The sequence below is a fragment of the Gallus gallus genome, chromosome 13 (assembly GCF_016699485.2).
Source record: "Gallus gallus isolate bGalGal1 chromosome 13, bGalGal1.mat.broiler.GRCg7b, whole genome shotgun sequence".
Lineage (NCBI taxonomy): Eukaryota > Metazoa > Chordata > Aves > Galliformes > Phasianidae > Gallus > Gallus gallus.
Window position 1 is genome coordinate 2,784,875 of NC_052544.1, and position 16,103 is coordinate 2,800,977.

The window sequence follows — 16,103 nt, forward strand, 5'->3', positions numbered from 1 at the left end:
CATCGAGTATATTAAACATCTTTTAGAACGCAACAGGCCAAATCTGCAAATTGGGAACAGGTCCCTGAGCTGGCACACTATAAAAGCAGGCTTCAGTTTGCCATCTCCAGGACCTGTGGATGGAGTACAGTGTATATCTGGGTTAGACTCCATTACGTGTTTAGATTAAACTCTGTGTAGCATTGATTCAGCTATTTATTTTGGCTATGAGGAGCTGGTTTTCAACCATGGGTGCCTTAATGGGATGTCCATAGCCCAGGTCTGCATTAAGGAGCCTAAGTGCTTGTTTTGTAAGTCTGGCTGTCGAGGTCAGTGGCTCAACCCAAGCCTTGAAAAGCCAATAACAAAAAAGAGGCCAGTTTCTTTCAAAAGCAGATACCTGCAGTGTGTGCTTTGCCACCTGAAGGAGTCTTTGAGTCTTTCAAAAGTGCAAATGCCCATCAGCTTCCAGGGAAAGCAGCATGGTGCAGGTGTGAGGGGCTGACAGTCCCTTTCCTCCCTGCACTGCCTGCAGGGCTCCCACTGCCCCGGCTGCTGTCACTGAGCTGGTCGAGATCTCAAGATCTGTCCTGCTGAAATGGGTTATTCCTTTCTCTTTGCTTGCTGAAGGTTGGAGTGGTGGCTAACACACGTGAGGGTCACAGTGCTGAAGAGGATCAGTGGAGGACACTGTGGGGGGGGCCTGTCTCAGAAACCAGGAGTCTGATGTTGGAGAAGTGCATTGAGTTGAGGAATGGTGCTTCTGCTCTTCCCAGACACACCTATAGGTAAGTAATAAATAATACAACAAAAATAAGTAGGCCCATGAATATGTTTCTGCCATTGAAGTACTTTCTTAGCTGCAGACCCTATTCGCACATGAACCCTCCACAGCATGCAAAGTCACATACGTGTTGCCTGAGTTCCGTGTCCTTCTGTAGGCAGCTGGGCTGTAGCCCAATGCCAGCTTCCAGCAGGGTTGTTTTCCCTACTTTGATTTATAATTACTGATCACATGGAAGGATGGAGAGGAATGGCCTGAGTTTTTTGGGTTTTTTTTTGTTGTTGTTGTTGTTGTTGTTGTTCTTCGTTTAATAATTTAATTTGTATTCTGATCTTCAAATCCCAATAGCACCATGTGAAGTACAGAAACTCTGCAGGGGAGGGGGGAGGAGGAAGAAAGGAGGGAGCCAGGGCTTTCTATTTCCATATGGTGAGCCTCTCCTCCTCGCGATCACAGCTTGTCATCTGTCTTCTTTTAAACTTCAGATCCCATGTAAAAATCTTCCCAGCAAAGAATGGGCAATAAATGTGACACAAAGGCAGTGCATGTGAAGAGATTACATGGGGTAGTCATGAAGCATGGTTTTGTTAGAGGTTTTCTTTACATACAGCCACAGACATGAGAATAAACAGCCCCAGAAATGGTGTATTGCCATAGAGGGGCACAGCGGGCAGGAGCCAGGCATGGGGATATTCTGGGGACATAAGCCTGATTATTCCCCTGCGTTTACTTGGCAGGTGGAATGACAGGTGCCTTTCCTATCAGATTTAAAGGTCAGATTTGGTGATCACATGATTTACCTGCTCTTCATTGAAGCTGATGGCCAGCATGGCCAGGACAGCCCATGGAGCTACCTCCCTGCAAGCTGGGAGTGCTTGGTGGCCATGTCCTATCAGCAGAAGTGAAGAAATTGTTCTGGAGTCAGCATGGGGCTTTCTGCAAAATGCACATTGTAATCCCCTGACTTTCAGGTTTGCACAAACAGGACCACCTTGCACCTGGTTTTGTATAGCCCAAATGCTGCTCATGCTGCTCATTGATTCAAGTGAACTTTGCTTTAAAAAAAGATGGTGGTTTATAACCTTAGTGCAGTGCCAGCACCTCTGCAACTTGTTCTTTGCATACCATCAGGCTGTGCAGTGTGGTGCAGGTGGCAGGGTGGGGACAGCCCTTGCTGCATCCCTTTTGTTGCGTTGCCTGTACAGTGCCCTCCTGGCACTTAGCAGGTGCTCCTTTTCCTTTTCCTTCTCCTTTCCTTTACCTCGCCTCCCCTCTCCCTCTTCCCTTTCCTTTCCTTCTTCCCTTTCCTTTCCTTCTTCCCTTTCCCTTCCCTTTCCCTCCCCTCCCCTTTCCCTCCCCTCCCCTTTCCCTCCCTTTTCCCTCCCCTCCCCTCCCCTCCCCTCCCCTTTCCCTCCCCTCCCCTTTCCCTCCCTTTTCCCTCCCCTCCCCTCCCCTTCCCTTCCCTTCCCTTCCCTTCCCTTCCCTTCCCTTCCCTTCCCTTCCCTTCCCTTCCCTTCCCTTCCCTTCCCTTCCCTTCCCTTCCCTTCCCTTCCCTTCCCTTCCCTTCCCTTCCCTTCCCTTCCCTTCCCTTCCCTTCCCTTCCCTTCCCTTCCCTTCCCTTCCCTTCCCTTCCCTCCCCTCCCCTCCCCTCCCCTCCCCTTTCCCTCCCCTCCCCTTTCCCTCCCTTTTCCCTCCCCTCCCCTTCCCTTCCCTTCCCTTCCCTTCCCTTCCCTTCCCTTCCCTTCCCTTCCCTTCCCTTCCCTTCCCTTCCCTTCCCTTCCCTTCCCTTCCCTTCCCTTCCCTTCCCTTCCCTTCCCTTCCCTTCCCTTCCCTTCCCTTCCCTTCCCTTCCCTCCCCTCCCCTCCCCTCCCCTCCCCTTCCCCTCCCCTCCCCTCCCCTCCCCTCCCCTCCCCTCCCCTTCCCTTCCCTTCCCTTCCCTTCCCTTCCCTTCCCTTCCCTTCCCTTCCCTTCCCTTCCCTTCCCTTCCCTTCCCTTCCCTTCCCTTCCCTTCCCTTCCTTTCCCTTCCCTTCCCTTCCCTTCCCTTCCCTTCCCCTCCCCTCCCCTCCCTTCTCTCAGGTCCCCTCATGCAATACCTGCTGCCTGCACACCCAGGACTTCTCCTTGGTAGCAAGGCCACGAGGCCATAGGAACTGCTGCAGGAAGCCCAGTGGCCAGAGCAGCCACAATGGGCTGTGCCAGAGTTTCCCGATGTTACTGCTCTGTTCCGATGAAACACTATACGTAAAGATATAGGCAAAGCATTATGCTCACAGCCTTTGCCAACAAGTTATGTTTTAATGTAATTTAACTGTAATCTCAGAGTGTTTTTGTTAGCTATAATTAGTAAAATATGTCTGTTTTCTGTGTTCCTTGAAGACGTCTGAACTCCTGCCAGTTCCCTATAGTTTTCCTGACATGCAGTGTAACAAGCAGACCACCAAAATGTATTTACCAATAACTGTTTATTTACATTCCATGAAATCTAATAACATTTGCTGCCTTCATTCGGGATAAATGCTGGCCAAAGTGTAAAGCATAAAAAAATAAACATTGACTTAATTTCTAACCCGGTCCACAGAATATTTTTGCTCAATTTGCCCTGCCTGTTAGCATTCTGGCGTTCTGCTGTTCGGAAGTTGAAAAAATAATAATAATAATAATAAGTTGAAAACGTTCTGTAATGTATCTTCCTGTTCAGTCCAAAACCTTGCAGGGATTTCCTGGACATTTTATTTCTCATTTCTGAAGTCTGCACGAGGTTGGTATTTCATTTCTTTATTTTCAGCTCTCACAAGTGTTTGAAACCATATTGCAGAGAAAACGTCCAGGGCAGCAGGCAGCACGGGTGGCTGGAGCTGCACCAGTGCCAGTGTAAAGCGCTTCTCACAGTCCAAGAGCCGTTGGCTTTGCTGGTGTAAAAATAATCAGAATTAGGTCTGTATCTTGTTTCTAACCGACTGCTCTTGTTCAACAAGAGTGTAACCGAGGGCAGAACTGTCATCTCAGATCTTCAGCAGGTTCCTCTCTTCCCGGGTCTGCTCTCATTTAGAGCAGCACAGGCTTTCTCCAAGCCCAGCAAGCTGAGACGGTGCAGGGAGGAGAGGTCCCACACAGCTGTGGGAGGGATCCACAGCTGGCAAAATCTGATGCAACCCTGTTAATGTCAGTGGTGCACGGCCCTCGCCCCGCCGGGGAGGGGCTGCTGTTTGTGCACAGCTCTGTAATGCCAACGTGCTCACCCAGACAGCGTTAGCACGTGCTCATCTCCGAGGGCACCACGAGGCCATTGCAAGGTGGGTTTTGGAGGTAGCCACGGTTCACCTGTGCTGATCTGAGAGCTGTGAAGCGGAGGGTGGAGAGGCTGAACGTGACCGTGTCCCCTCTTGGGGCAGGGAAGGCCGGCAAGGCTGCAGTGTGCTTGAAGAGCTCATCCATTTGGCAGCGGTCCCTGCTGCTCCGTGGCCGTGCCAGCACCCAGAGCCTGATGTGCCACACTGCACAGCCCTGCTGTATGTGTCTCTCAGGGCACAGCTGTGGTTCAAGACAAACCCTCAGGATGAGATGGACTCAGAAAATAGGGTCAGAGAAATATCAGCTGGGGATTTGGGAAGGCAGTGCTGTGCTGAAGCAATTTGTGGGGCACAGGGAAATGTCACCAGTGCTGTGTGCTCAAAGGGACTGGCTCCTAGAGGAGCCCCCAGCACTGCATGAGGTCATGGCACTTCTGAGGCTTTGGGGAACTCGTTTTTAAAGCCCCTCAGGAAGCAATCCCCACCTTGTTTTGTTCCTAGTTTGACTGGTAATTTAAGGCAGAGGCCACTTGCATTTTTCTATATGCTTTCAGTTAAGGGGCTCCACACATGGAACATTAAGAAGCTAAGCCTGAGAATAACAGAGTTGCTGGGGGAATGCTCAGCCACCCCATTCTGCAGTGGAGACCATAGGACACCTTCTCAGCTACAAGCCTCCAAACTACTTCGAGCTCCCTGGCTCTGAACTCACTTCAATTGAGGGTAAAACTTTCCCTGACTTCAAATAGGATTAAAACATGAAAGATTTTAAAGAACGTCTTTGAAAAATCTCAGGCTCAAAGATAACACCCAGCCCAAGCAAAAGCAGACACTGGTATGGGGTAAGGAGTCCATCTTCTACATCTCCCTCTGAACGGACAAATGGTGGCATGTTGCTTTCTGATGCTGACATATTGCCCATATATCCAAGCTTCTGACAGACCTCAAGTGTAGGGAAAAAAGGTAAATTATAGGTTGCCTGGTTTTGACTTTCTGGATTTCTGGGTTCCTGTCGTTTTCCTCATTCAGTTTTCTGGTCTGTCAGACTTGCATTGTAGCTGATGGCTACTGAGTGGAGGAAGGAAGGGGTTCCAGTGCACTAAAGCTCTCAGAGAAGGTTTCTGCCCCATTGACGGCACTGGATGGGCATCATATGCTGCCATTGTTCTGGTAGGATGCATGGAAATTGAGCTGTAAATAGCTCAGTAGATTGTTTACTGCTAAAAGCATGATTCCAAAAGAAGGGGAGCATTCTGAATTGAGTGTGTGAAGACACGGCGCGATCTGGGGGCATGGAATGCATTTAGCATGTGTGCAGGGCCTTGCTGGGTGCCCTGCACATCACTCCCAGCCCAGCTCTGGGCCTCCATTTCCATTTTGCAGGTAGGTTGGTGCTGGACCTCCGGGCACACTGGGCTCAGCCCACTGATGCCTGCCACATGGCACAACCACCAGTCAGTCACCAGGACTGGTTCTGAATGCTAAACGCTGCTGTAAAGCAGACCGGACAAGTTAGAGGCCAAAAATATTTTCCAGAGATAATTATAAATACTGGGAAGAGAGGAAGAAAAAGAGAGAATGAGAAAATTGGGATGTGCTGACAGAAAGAAAAACCAGAACAAAGTGCTTACACCCTGTGTTTACAAATAGACAGTCTCACAGCGGTTGCTGGGCTTAGTGAAGGCACAGCTTTGGAGTGGGAAAGGAAATCACCTTAGGACTTTTGGACCACATTGAAATTGTTGGAAACAAAGGCTGAAAATAAACAAACAAACCCAGCAAATAACAGAATTCCTCAGCAGAAGGAACATTTCCTCCAACGTGGGGAGCAGTGGATGGGACGGAGCGCAGTCCCCAAGCTGCTAGTCATCACTTGCTTCGTTACAAGCTGTGGTTCCTCCTAATTGAGGCTGGAAATCTTTCAAGTTGTTCTCCATAAAAGCAGTAGAAAGCAGTGGTGACAGTCTGGGCCTGCTGATGGCAGCAGGAGTTTCACCATAAGTGTTAAACAGGCTCGAGCTTGTGCCCAGGGTTCCACTTGGCTGATTGTGGCAGTATTTTAGGACCACAGAGCTGGGCAGGAGGCCGGGTGCACTTCTCTGTTAATATGGGGTTTGGGTTTGTTGAAAAAGCACTCTTTCCCTGTGAGGTACCTGCTAGAATGGGATGCTGCTGCTCAGTTTTCTCCTAGCTAACTCTGTGTGTGTGCTATCTATGTTGCAAGGCATTTCCTCAGTGCCATGTATAGAAGGATTTCAGTACATAGACACATTTTAAGTCAACTTATTTTGCAGCATTTTAGCTGAAACCGCAGTATGTCAAAAATAACGTAGCCAAAGAACATGGAGCAGTTTTAATTTGTTGGAATAGGTTGGAATTCACTGGAATCCCCTTGTTTCACTCAGGATCAGGATTCCCAGTGGAGGGGCCGAGGTCCTGGGCTATGGCTGACGCTGTACCCCTGACCCTCAGGCACGTCTCCTTGTGAAACATTCGGCAGAGGAGGTGGAAAAAGTAGGTCAGGCTCTGCTCACAAACGCAGCACTGACATGTCGCCAATTCTAATGAAATTAGGGAATGAATCAGTGTTAAAACCTGGGCAAGGGAGATCAAAACTTGGTCAAACTCTCACAGGGAAAGAGCCCAGCTGTAACTACTGCCTAGTCGGTGTCTGAAAAAACCTGTAGAAATGAAGTAAAATGGACCTGTGTGTTCTTAGAGGGAAAAAAGAGTGCAAGCGAGGGGAAAAAAACCACCACCTTCATGCAGCATTTGGTGGAGATGCAGTGCGGGAGCCTTTCGTTTTCAGTACTCCCACCGCTGTACTGCTCATGTGCTTCTTGCTCCCTCTGTCCATCAGCCTCGCTGTTTGTGCTGATTTATTTCACAATCTAAAGCTTATTTGCAATATATGCATATACCAAAAATAAAAACACCTAAACAACCACCTGACTCATCCACGCAGGACGCAGTCGTTCGGATGCGGAGCGGGGTTAGGGAGCTGCAGCCGGAGGAGCGTTTCTGGGCTGTCATTTCAGCCCTGACCAAAGCAACTTTTTTTTTTTTTTTTTTTAAGTACCCCGACAATTAGTGGTAAAAAGGTCACCAGTAAAAATGAGTTTTGTGGTTTTGCAACTTTGCATTAAAAAAACCACCACGCTTCTGGCACCACGTCTCCCGGTTGGCAGCCTTTCCGCAGAGCGAATTGAATAAGCATGCCGGCTGAAAAGCCCGTTCAGATCGGTCCCTCCAGGTCAGGGCTGTGTTATGCAGCAGGGTGTTTGGGAGTTTGTGTTGCACCTGCCTGAATACAGCTGGTGGGAGAATTAAAGCGAGCTGAGGTTTAATTTTCCCTTAGTCACAGCCTCTCACTCTCTGTCAGCCCTGGAATATATCATTAGCAATTAAAATATAATGAAATCAAATTGTGAGATCATTTCGAAGTTAGTGACCCTAACGTTTAACAGGTTGTGAATGTTTTTACAAAGGCTGAGGTGGTAGAAATGTTTTATTTTGTACGCATTATCCTTCAGAGACCTAAGTAATAAACAATGAAGTTGAACTCGAGCTAACTGTGGATAGCACAAATTGGCTTTTATTGGGTGTCCGGCACAGCTTTTTTTCTTTGCACCTTTGAAGAACTGGGACCCAGACTTGAAACATTATCAGAGGTGACGAAAGCAGCTAAAACTGACAGTTTTACTTCAAGTTTTGCAATGAGAAATGATATCAGATACACCCTGGAAGAGATCTCCACTGTCTAATGATCCGGCAACTCAGGAACTCCCAAACTGGCATCACTGCAGGCAGGTGCCCTGTTAATGCTTACCGGCCCCATCTGAAGCTCCATCGAGCTGCATGGAAGCAGCAACAAGCTGTATGAGTGTTGAATTTTCCAGCCCAGATCCTCATGGATTTTATCTTTCTCTCCATCCCTCCACACCTCCCTGTTCATCACACAATCCATTCGCGTTCCTCTGGGAAGGACCTCAAGTGTAACTGCATCCAGGAGGTTCCTCAGTGGGATGATTGACCAAAAAGTGACTATGCCAGTAACCAGCCTGGTTCATCTTTGGACTGGTTCTGGTCTAGACGTGAAATTATGTTTTTTATAATGTTGTTTCAGAAATGTAATCCGTTTTCTGCTCTTCCCAATGGGTGGGATGAGTCTGGCAACGTTTTGGTGGAACTCCAGGCCTGCTTGAAAGCAACGGCAACAGTAATTTTTTCTTCAATGAACTAGAGTTTCATTTCTGCCCTTTCAAAACAGGGTTGTGATGGGATCCAGAGCAAGAGAATTAAGAAATGTGAGGAAAATCCTAACCACCGCAGGGTCTGCATTTCCAAGGACACAGCTGATCTTTCTCACATGATGGCACGAGCTTAAATTGAGCTCTGCAGAAAGGTGAGCCTGCAGACTGCTGTGCAAGCCAGGCGTGTCCCTCATTTAGCAGCATGTTTGATCAGACATCTGATTTGGTGGTTGTTCCACCACAGCCTTTGCGAGGCCTGGGCGTGCTCCAGTGGGACAGGCATTGATGTGTGGTAAAGGGGAAAATACGATTGGTTTTATCTTCCCAACAGCAGCCTCCCATCGTCCTGCAGATTCAGTAGCAGCTTGGGAAAAGGGAAATTGTTAACCCAGTGCCACTTGGTGCCACAGCAGCCAAACCAGAACAGTGCTGGTGCAGGGCCGCAGGGCTAGGCCGTGTGCTACGGGGCAGGTTGGGGATCTGCTCCCAGCCCTGCTCGCCTTCAGGATGCACGCCGATCTGCTTTCATCTCTTGGATTCAAATCCACCATAATAAATAAAATTCTTCCTGTCTGAAAGATACATTAATTTTGGTGGTCTCAAAAGTAATGAAAATAAATACTGGGCTTGGCATGCAGAGCCCTGACTGGAGTGAGGAGCAGAATGTGTGTACTTGGAGCTGTTTTTACAAGAACATAAGCTGTGGAAAAAGCTTGGCGTTTAGCTTGCAAGTTCTGTGTGTCTGAGGAGGAGCAGGGAGGTTTGAGAAGTGCAGTCCAACACCGTCAAATTGGGGTTTTGGTGGGGAAGCAGCAGCTGGGCCATGCAGGGCAGGCTGGCTGTGCCCACAGGTGTGGCAGTGCCGTCCCCTGTGGCTTCGGGGCTGTGACGCCACATTGCCACAAAACCAGGGTCAGCTCAATGAAAAGGATCCACAGCCCCTTTGCTGGTCCTGGTGTGGTGGTGGCCAAGGTATGGGTGCTGGGATGCTGGGATGTGCTTACCAGGCCCCAGGACCCACAGAGGAGCTGAGCTGTCCTCTGCCCTGTTGGCTAATTACTGCCATTATGTTTTATATTAAGGTCATTTGGATCTTCCAGCTGACAGCATGGTGCTAACCAGAGCTGGCCCAGCAGCACCTCCCGTCACAGCCATGGGAAGGGCTGGGACAGAGCAGGCTGAACCCGAGTGCCAGGGGATGCGGTCTGTGCTGGCTGCTGCTTGCATCTGTCCTGGCTCTTCTGAGCACATGAGCATGCTTCCAGGCCATGGGTTTAATGGCTCCATCATTAAAACATGAGCCAAACGGGCTTCACTGCTGCTGGTCTGAAAGCAGCGCGGTTCTGAATGGTGCTGGTTGTTTGAGAATAGGAGAATTGCTTGATGTTACCCATGCATATATGCCACTGCAAATAATACTATTCAGAATTCAGACAGAAGCCGCTGCTAATTCTGGAACCCCTCTGACATTCTAACAATTATTTCTTCCATTGTCTAAAATAGATGTGTGCCTTGGGGTTTGTTTGTCTCAATCTGCAAACTGAGCAAGATTCTCCAGTGGAACAGACAAGCAGGGACGGGACTGCACACTGAGTGATGAAGTACAAATCTGAGTTTTAATAAGCTTTGTAAAAAATATCAGGCACCTAAATGTCACAGAGTGAGAAAGACATTTCAATCCTGAATTAATGAGTAGCGTCACAAAGCCAGCTATAAGGCAGGCACGGATATGAATATAAAACAGCATGCGTTTCTTACAAAGAAGCACATATCTTATAACATTCTGCAGCATGAAGTTGTTAATAAAAAGCATAGCTTGTTTACAGATCAATTTAATGGTGTCAGGAGTACATCCAGCATTTCTTTTCCCTGTGGATGACCAGAATGATGCCCCAGGGGCAGACTCCTGGCAGGTGGCACTTTGCTAACAAAGCAATGTCCAGATCTGGCCGAGGCGCAGTCCCATGGCAGCTCCACGTGCAGGCAGAACCAGGTGGGCTTTGGGCATGGGGTGCGTTCCTGGAGCCCACGCACTTCCCTCCTCTGGAGAAACCAATGGAGACCGTGGTGTGCTGGAAACAACAGTGCTTCATTCAACCTTCCTGGCAGTCCTTTGGGCTGTATTTCAATGAGCTGTTATTTTGATAAACAGCACGCATGCCAAGAGCTTGCAAGGTGAAGAAGCGCACGCTCAGCGTTTCCCAGAAGCTGCAGCATCGCATTTGGATGCACGGCTCATGTGATTTCATCTCCAGAAGCCGCTTACTTTCATGATAATGTTGCTTTGTGCTGGTTGTGTTTTGAAAAGTTGGCTACTGTGGTGGACCCAACCCATGTCAGGGTTGAGAAAGGGTCAGGTTGGATAGAAAACATCCAGCAACACCAGCTGCAGGGCCGGAGCTCACTGCCTCTGCTTTTCTCAGCCGCAGCAGTGATGACACAGCGCAGGCTGGGCAGAGGGAACGGAACGTGCCAACAGCAGTGTCACTTGTGTCACCATGACCTGGCCACGATGACGTGTCCCCTGGTGTCACACTGTCACCCTCATGGCAGCCGGGGAGGCTTTGAAAGGATAACCTCAGGCAGCATAATTCAAGACTTCAGTGCAGAGTTTAGCCCCAGTGCTCTGGGTCAGATGCTCATGTTTTGTGTTTAGCTTTGGGAAGGAGAAGAATTAATCAGCCTGTAAGGGGCTGATGCAAAAAGAAAACCAAAACTAAAAGAAATTTTAATAAAAGCTACAGCATTAACGAGTACTGAACTAATGACCTTAGATATATGAAGCAAATGCTTCATCCACTAGTCTATGCAATGTTTCATTACCAGCCATGGGAATTTACAGGTGTTAAATTAGCTGCAAGATAGCTCCCATATTGTGACCGTAATAGAACATATTGAAAAAGTTAATAAAGAATTGAACATAGGGGCTGCAGAGTTCAAATGCAACCTCCTTGCCAGTTCATTTTGAGGTCTTCACCAGCTGAATTCCAGCACAGGCAGTGATTCTGTGTCTGATTCTCTTTATTCCTTCTTAATCCTGAAGGACAGCATCCACAAGAAGTGCAGCACTGATGGCACAGAGGTGGAAGCCAAGAGAGCTGCCACCGAAGCGATCTTGCACAGCTCTACTCAGGCATCAGTTTCACATCGTGCCTTGGATTTTTCTTTTACTACAATCTACAGATAGGAATAATCATTTTATACAGTAAAAGTCCCTTTTTCGAAACTGTTGATGTCAAACAGTTGGACCGTTGTAGAGGCTGAAACTTCACCCATACTTTCCAGTTAGACAACCGCAATCGAAAAACAACTAATTGCCTATGATGTCCACAAATGTCACAGTTATATTTTGAAGTCACACCCCAGCTGCCTTGTTATTCACAAGATCCTGATAGACAGCAGTCACATCGTTGCTCAAAGTCCTTGACTCAGCTCCTTACACGTGTGCTCTCTCTGCTTCTGTTTGTGCCAAAGTCGTGGCCAGTTGCAGGTGCATGGGATTTCTTTGCCTCATGCCATGTGCATGATGTAGGTTCTGGTCCACTGATAAGAACAGTTATTGCTTCCTCTCCTGGAGATAAAATTGTGTTTGAGAAGCACAGTGTAATACACTCAGGGCAGGAAGGAGAGACTCAGTGGAGGTACATAAATAGGATTCTCAAACTTCACTTTTTTCTTCTTAGAGCAGGATTTTGTGTGTTCAGAAATCCTTTGGTATCGCCAAACTCCCAGATTAAATGCTGGATTTCATCTAACAGTCTCAACAGTTTAACAGAACAAAATCTTTAATATACACTAGCAGTACAAATTACAGGAAAAAAAACCAACAATGTGAGCAGGGGAGTGGATGGGATTACTCTCCAGCTCAGGCAGACCATGAGAACCAGCAGTCAGACTGGAGGCAAAGAGGAGAGCGGAAAACAAGCCAGGTGGGCAGAGCAGCGCTCTGTTCTCTGCGCTTTTTGTTAAAGAACAAATTATTCTAAGACTTAGGTTGTTCAAGCTAAGACTGAATGAATGGCTTCAACAGTGGTGAAAGTGGTGATGGAGAGCCCTTAGCTGGGCAATGCAGGAGGATAGCTAAATTAATGAGTAATTAGAACTCCACTGGCCATGGCCAAGGCCACAACTCAAAGCAGAGGAGTTGGGGCAGGAGGCAATGAGCAGTCCTGTCCATCTGGTTGCATCCATGTTTGCTGCCTGCAGACATTCTCCTTGGTTCTACAGGAAAGCCACAGGTTATTCTGCAAATGCAACGTTCGTTTTCCATAAACAACAGCCATACAAGTTTAAAGCTAAATTAGACTATAAGCATCACGCAACATCCCCCTCTAAAGAAGCAAAAACATAACAGATGGGAAAATATAATAAAGTAATTTTATGACAGTTGCAACAAGCCAAGAAACTACGGCAGTAGATAGAAAATAAAATTCGAGGATGTATGCACCGTTCGCTGTTGGCGCAGGGCTGCATGGCAGAGCCAGCAGGCAGACCCCCAGTGCCCACGTTGGCTGTAGGATGCCATGGTACAGGCAGACAGCACCGAGCTCAGCACTGCTGGCCCCAGCCCGCGTCCAGGCAGGGAGGGGCCGCACGGTGCTTTATTTCCTGTTGCTCGTGGCTGCCTCGCTGACCCCTCTCCTGGTAAATGAAACACCTCTGGCAGCACAGTGAGTTTGATTAAAAAACAGGAAATATAGGAGGTAAGACATTTTCAATAATGCCTTCAAAACTGGGGCCTGGTCCAATGGGCCCTAACTCATCCATGTCAAAGAAGCTATCGCTGGATAAGGGATGTGCGTTCTGTCCTCGCTGTGCAATGAACTCAGCTTTGGAATGAATCTCAATTGTTTTTCTTGATCTTTCTTTTTTCTTTTCATTATTATTTTAAACAAAGGTTCTATATGATTTTCTCTCACTGTATCTCCTGGGGGGTTGAATTTTCTCTGCTCTTTAGCACTGAATCACAGCATGTTACATTTATATGGTACCCAAAGGATCCCGAAGCATGCAGAAATTATAAGCCAAATTTCGCTCTTGGAAGCATGAGCTCAGCTCATACCAAAGTTAATGGGAGGTGAGCACAGACATCTAAAGGGAAGAGTTGGCCCATCAAAACAGAGGACTCGTTTCACCCACCGCCGAACGCAGCCGCCTGCAGGCAGAGCCCAGCCCAGCCCAGCCCGCGAGGTGCTGGTGGCTGCCAATGCTGTGGGACAGCTCTGGGTTAGCACCACCTGCAGATGGGCTCTGGGCTTCCGTGGGCACTGTCGCATCAATACGCAACCCTTTTCTATGGTGATAAAATGAAAGGGCCGTTAACACTAAGTTTCTTTGTTTCTGTTTTGGATTGACTTGCACTTTTCAACCTGAATCATTTCATGTCAGGGGTTTTTAAGGCCCACATTATCAGACAGGGAAGCCTGAATAAAGCCCTGTAGCTTGTGTGTCATCACTGTGCTTGCTGCACTTGCACATCAGATGAGAGATTTATTTTCAAATTCTCTCTCTTTTCCTTTTTTTCTTGCTCTGAAGACAGGTGGTCAGCGGGCTGATGTCTCCTCTGCTGGCACAAGGCACAGCATCTGGTGGCAGAGGCACGGATCACAGGTTCACACCCAGCGTCCAGCACAGCAAGCAGAGAGAAGAAACTCCCTTCCCGTGCTCTTGTTTTCCTTCAGCTTTGCTAGCGAAGGATGAATTTCATACTGTTCTGAGTACTTTTTTGGATAACCCACCCCAAAGATGCAATCCAGATGCACAGCCAAGTGCCTTAGACCTCTGAACCGACTAAACCAAATTATATAAAATCTTCTGAGTTTGCAAAATCGAGTTGGGAATCTCAAGAAAACAGGCGTGCTTAGGGGATTTCCAGCATTTCCTCCTCCTTCGCAGGTTGGCAGTATCACAGAGCAGCCTCTTCCCATGGTGTTCTGGCACTCCTGAGCTCCTTCCCAGCCAGGAGAGTAATTTGCAAAGGTGCCCAAAGTTAAAAAATTATGGGGGAAAATGTTATTTGGCCTGTTCAAAGCACAGAGAGCTTCTTTTAAGCATGGGACGAAATGATGGCTTATTATCCAGACAGGTCCTGCTTTCCCCGACTCTCCGTGTGATGACTGTATGGAGCTGCTGCTGGAGAGCCAAGTGCTGCGGGACCTGAAAGGAAGAGCAGAAAGCTATTTCCCTGCCTGTTCCACTTGTGGATGGACTTCAACCAAAAGCTAAGATCCATACTGAAGGAAAATTGTCCTAAGGCGCCAGGACCAGCTCTCACAAAAGGCCTCTCACTCTTCATCAGCATAATTGACCTCCTGAGGCCAAACTTAAGCGCTGGAAGCACCAGGAAGCAGCCCTCAGCGCTCAGTGTGCTGGCTTAGCATGCAGTCACACTCTCTGGGACACGTCGCTAAACGCAGGTGCACACCACTCCCATTTCCAGACGAGCTCTGTCTCTCTCCCAGCCCATTACTTCCTTCCAAAAGCCAGAATAAGGCAGGGGCCGGGGTGCCTGATGCCTGCACCGGCTGCTTAGCCCCAGCCCTGCTCTGCCTGCTGCGCTGAGCAGAGCTGCTCCCAGCCCCGTGCTCTCAGCTCCCCATACTGCACTTATCAGCAGGGCCTGGTAACTGGCCTCAGGACTGCTGCCAAACCAGTGCAAATCCACAGGAACCATTCTCGTTTAAATCCTACTGCTCAGATGAATAGGGCTGTGCGTGCATGCACACACAGGGCTGCTGTGGCTTGGCAGATGAGCGGTACCTCATTAAGTTGCAATAACTCAATCATGGTCTATCATCGCAATCTCTATTCTCTTAACTCCGCGGTTGGGTGTTTTCAAAGGCTCTGCTCGCTCACAGGTCCCACTGGCAGCGGTGGGGCTCGCAGGTGCTCCAGCCTCTGAAGATCAAGGCGCTGTGTGCAGATGTGGGAACACAGGTCTCTGCCTCCAGTAGTGGGGTGCCCACGTCAGGAGACCACAGCGCCCATTTGGAGGAGCGGATGGGATGAGCACAAAGGAGCAGGCATGGGTTTGAACTGGGAAATGCAACACTGGCCCAAATCCTGGGGGGACACCTGACCTCGGTGTGACCACACCGACCCTAATGTCTATTTATCGCTGTCATCCCGAGCGCTCTCCTTTAGCTTACAAATGCAATGGACCAGCTTCCCCGAGGTCATGTTTTAAATATACCACCCTGGGGCTACGCTTTAAAATTCAAAGCATCAGAGGACACACAGAGAGGGCGTTTCGCATCATTTCTGACAAGCAGAAATTCTCCTTGACAGCCTGAAAGGTGAGCACCAGCGAGCCCTGAGCCTCACACATAGACAACATTAGAACGAGGCCACAACAACACAGTTTGCACGTACTACACCAACTTTTCTTCCTCTCAGTTTGCCCACAAATCTGAACAATGATGTTGAACGAGTTTGCTGTGGATAGCCCTTATGAAGGAGAGGGGAAGTGATGCTGCTGCAGTCAGATGGGCCCAACACAAGTATGGGAAGAACCCCAAGGACGGATGCAATGACCCTTCACTCCAGTCAGATCAGGGAGTCAAGGGGGTCCTCCCAGCACAGTGATGTGCTCCTTTCCTAAGAAGCACCAGCAAACTGGTGTGAGTGGAGAAGTGACTTCAGAGTTCAACCCAAGCTCTGCATGGCTGCCAGCAGCCATCCCCACGGACAGAGCGTATACTTTGAGTGCTGCTCACTTGCCCCCTAAAAGGGAGAAAAAAATATATTTAAAAAAAAAAAAAAAGTCTGTTAGGAGTTATATTACCTGCAACAGCTGA

The 16,103-nt window shown here is 48.5% G+C and overlaps 1 long non-coding RNA gene across 12 annotated transcripts in view; it reads left to right on the forward strand.

Moving 5' to 3' along the window:
- LOC101748409 overlaps positions 1-15,685 on the forward strand; it is a 45,935-nt gene extending 30,250 nt beyond the window's left edge. For 3 of the 12 annotated variants that reach the window (XR_003077633.2, XR_005839565.1, XR_005839566.2), the window contains 2 exons: positions 610-767; positions 13,843-15,685. This is a non-coding gene — a long non-coding RNA (uncharacterized LOC101748409). Of the gene's footprint in view, positions 1-609; positions 768-1,500; positions 2,070-2,840; positions 3,358-13,842 lie in introns of those variants that run through there. The other 9 variants (XR_003077625.2, XR_005839568.1, XR_005839570.1 and 6 more) reach the window with 8 other exon arrangements.
- The last annotated feature ends 418 nt before the right edge of the window (positions 15,686-16,103 follow it).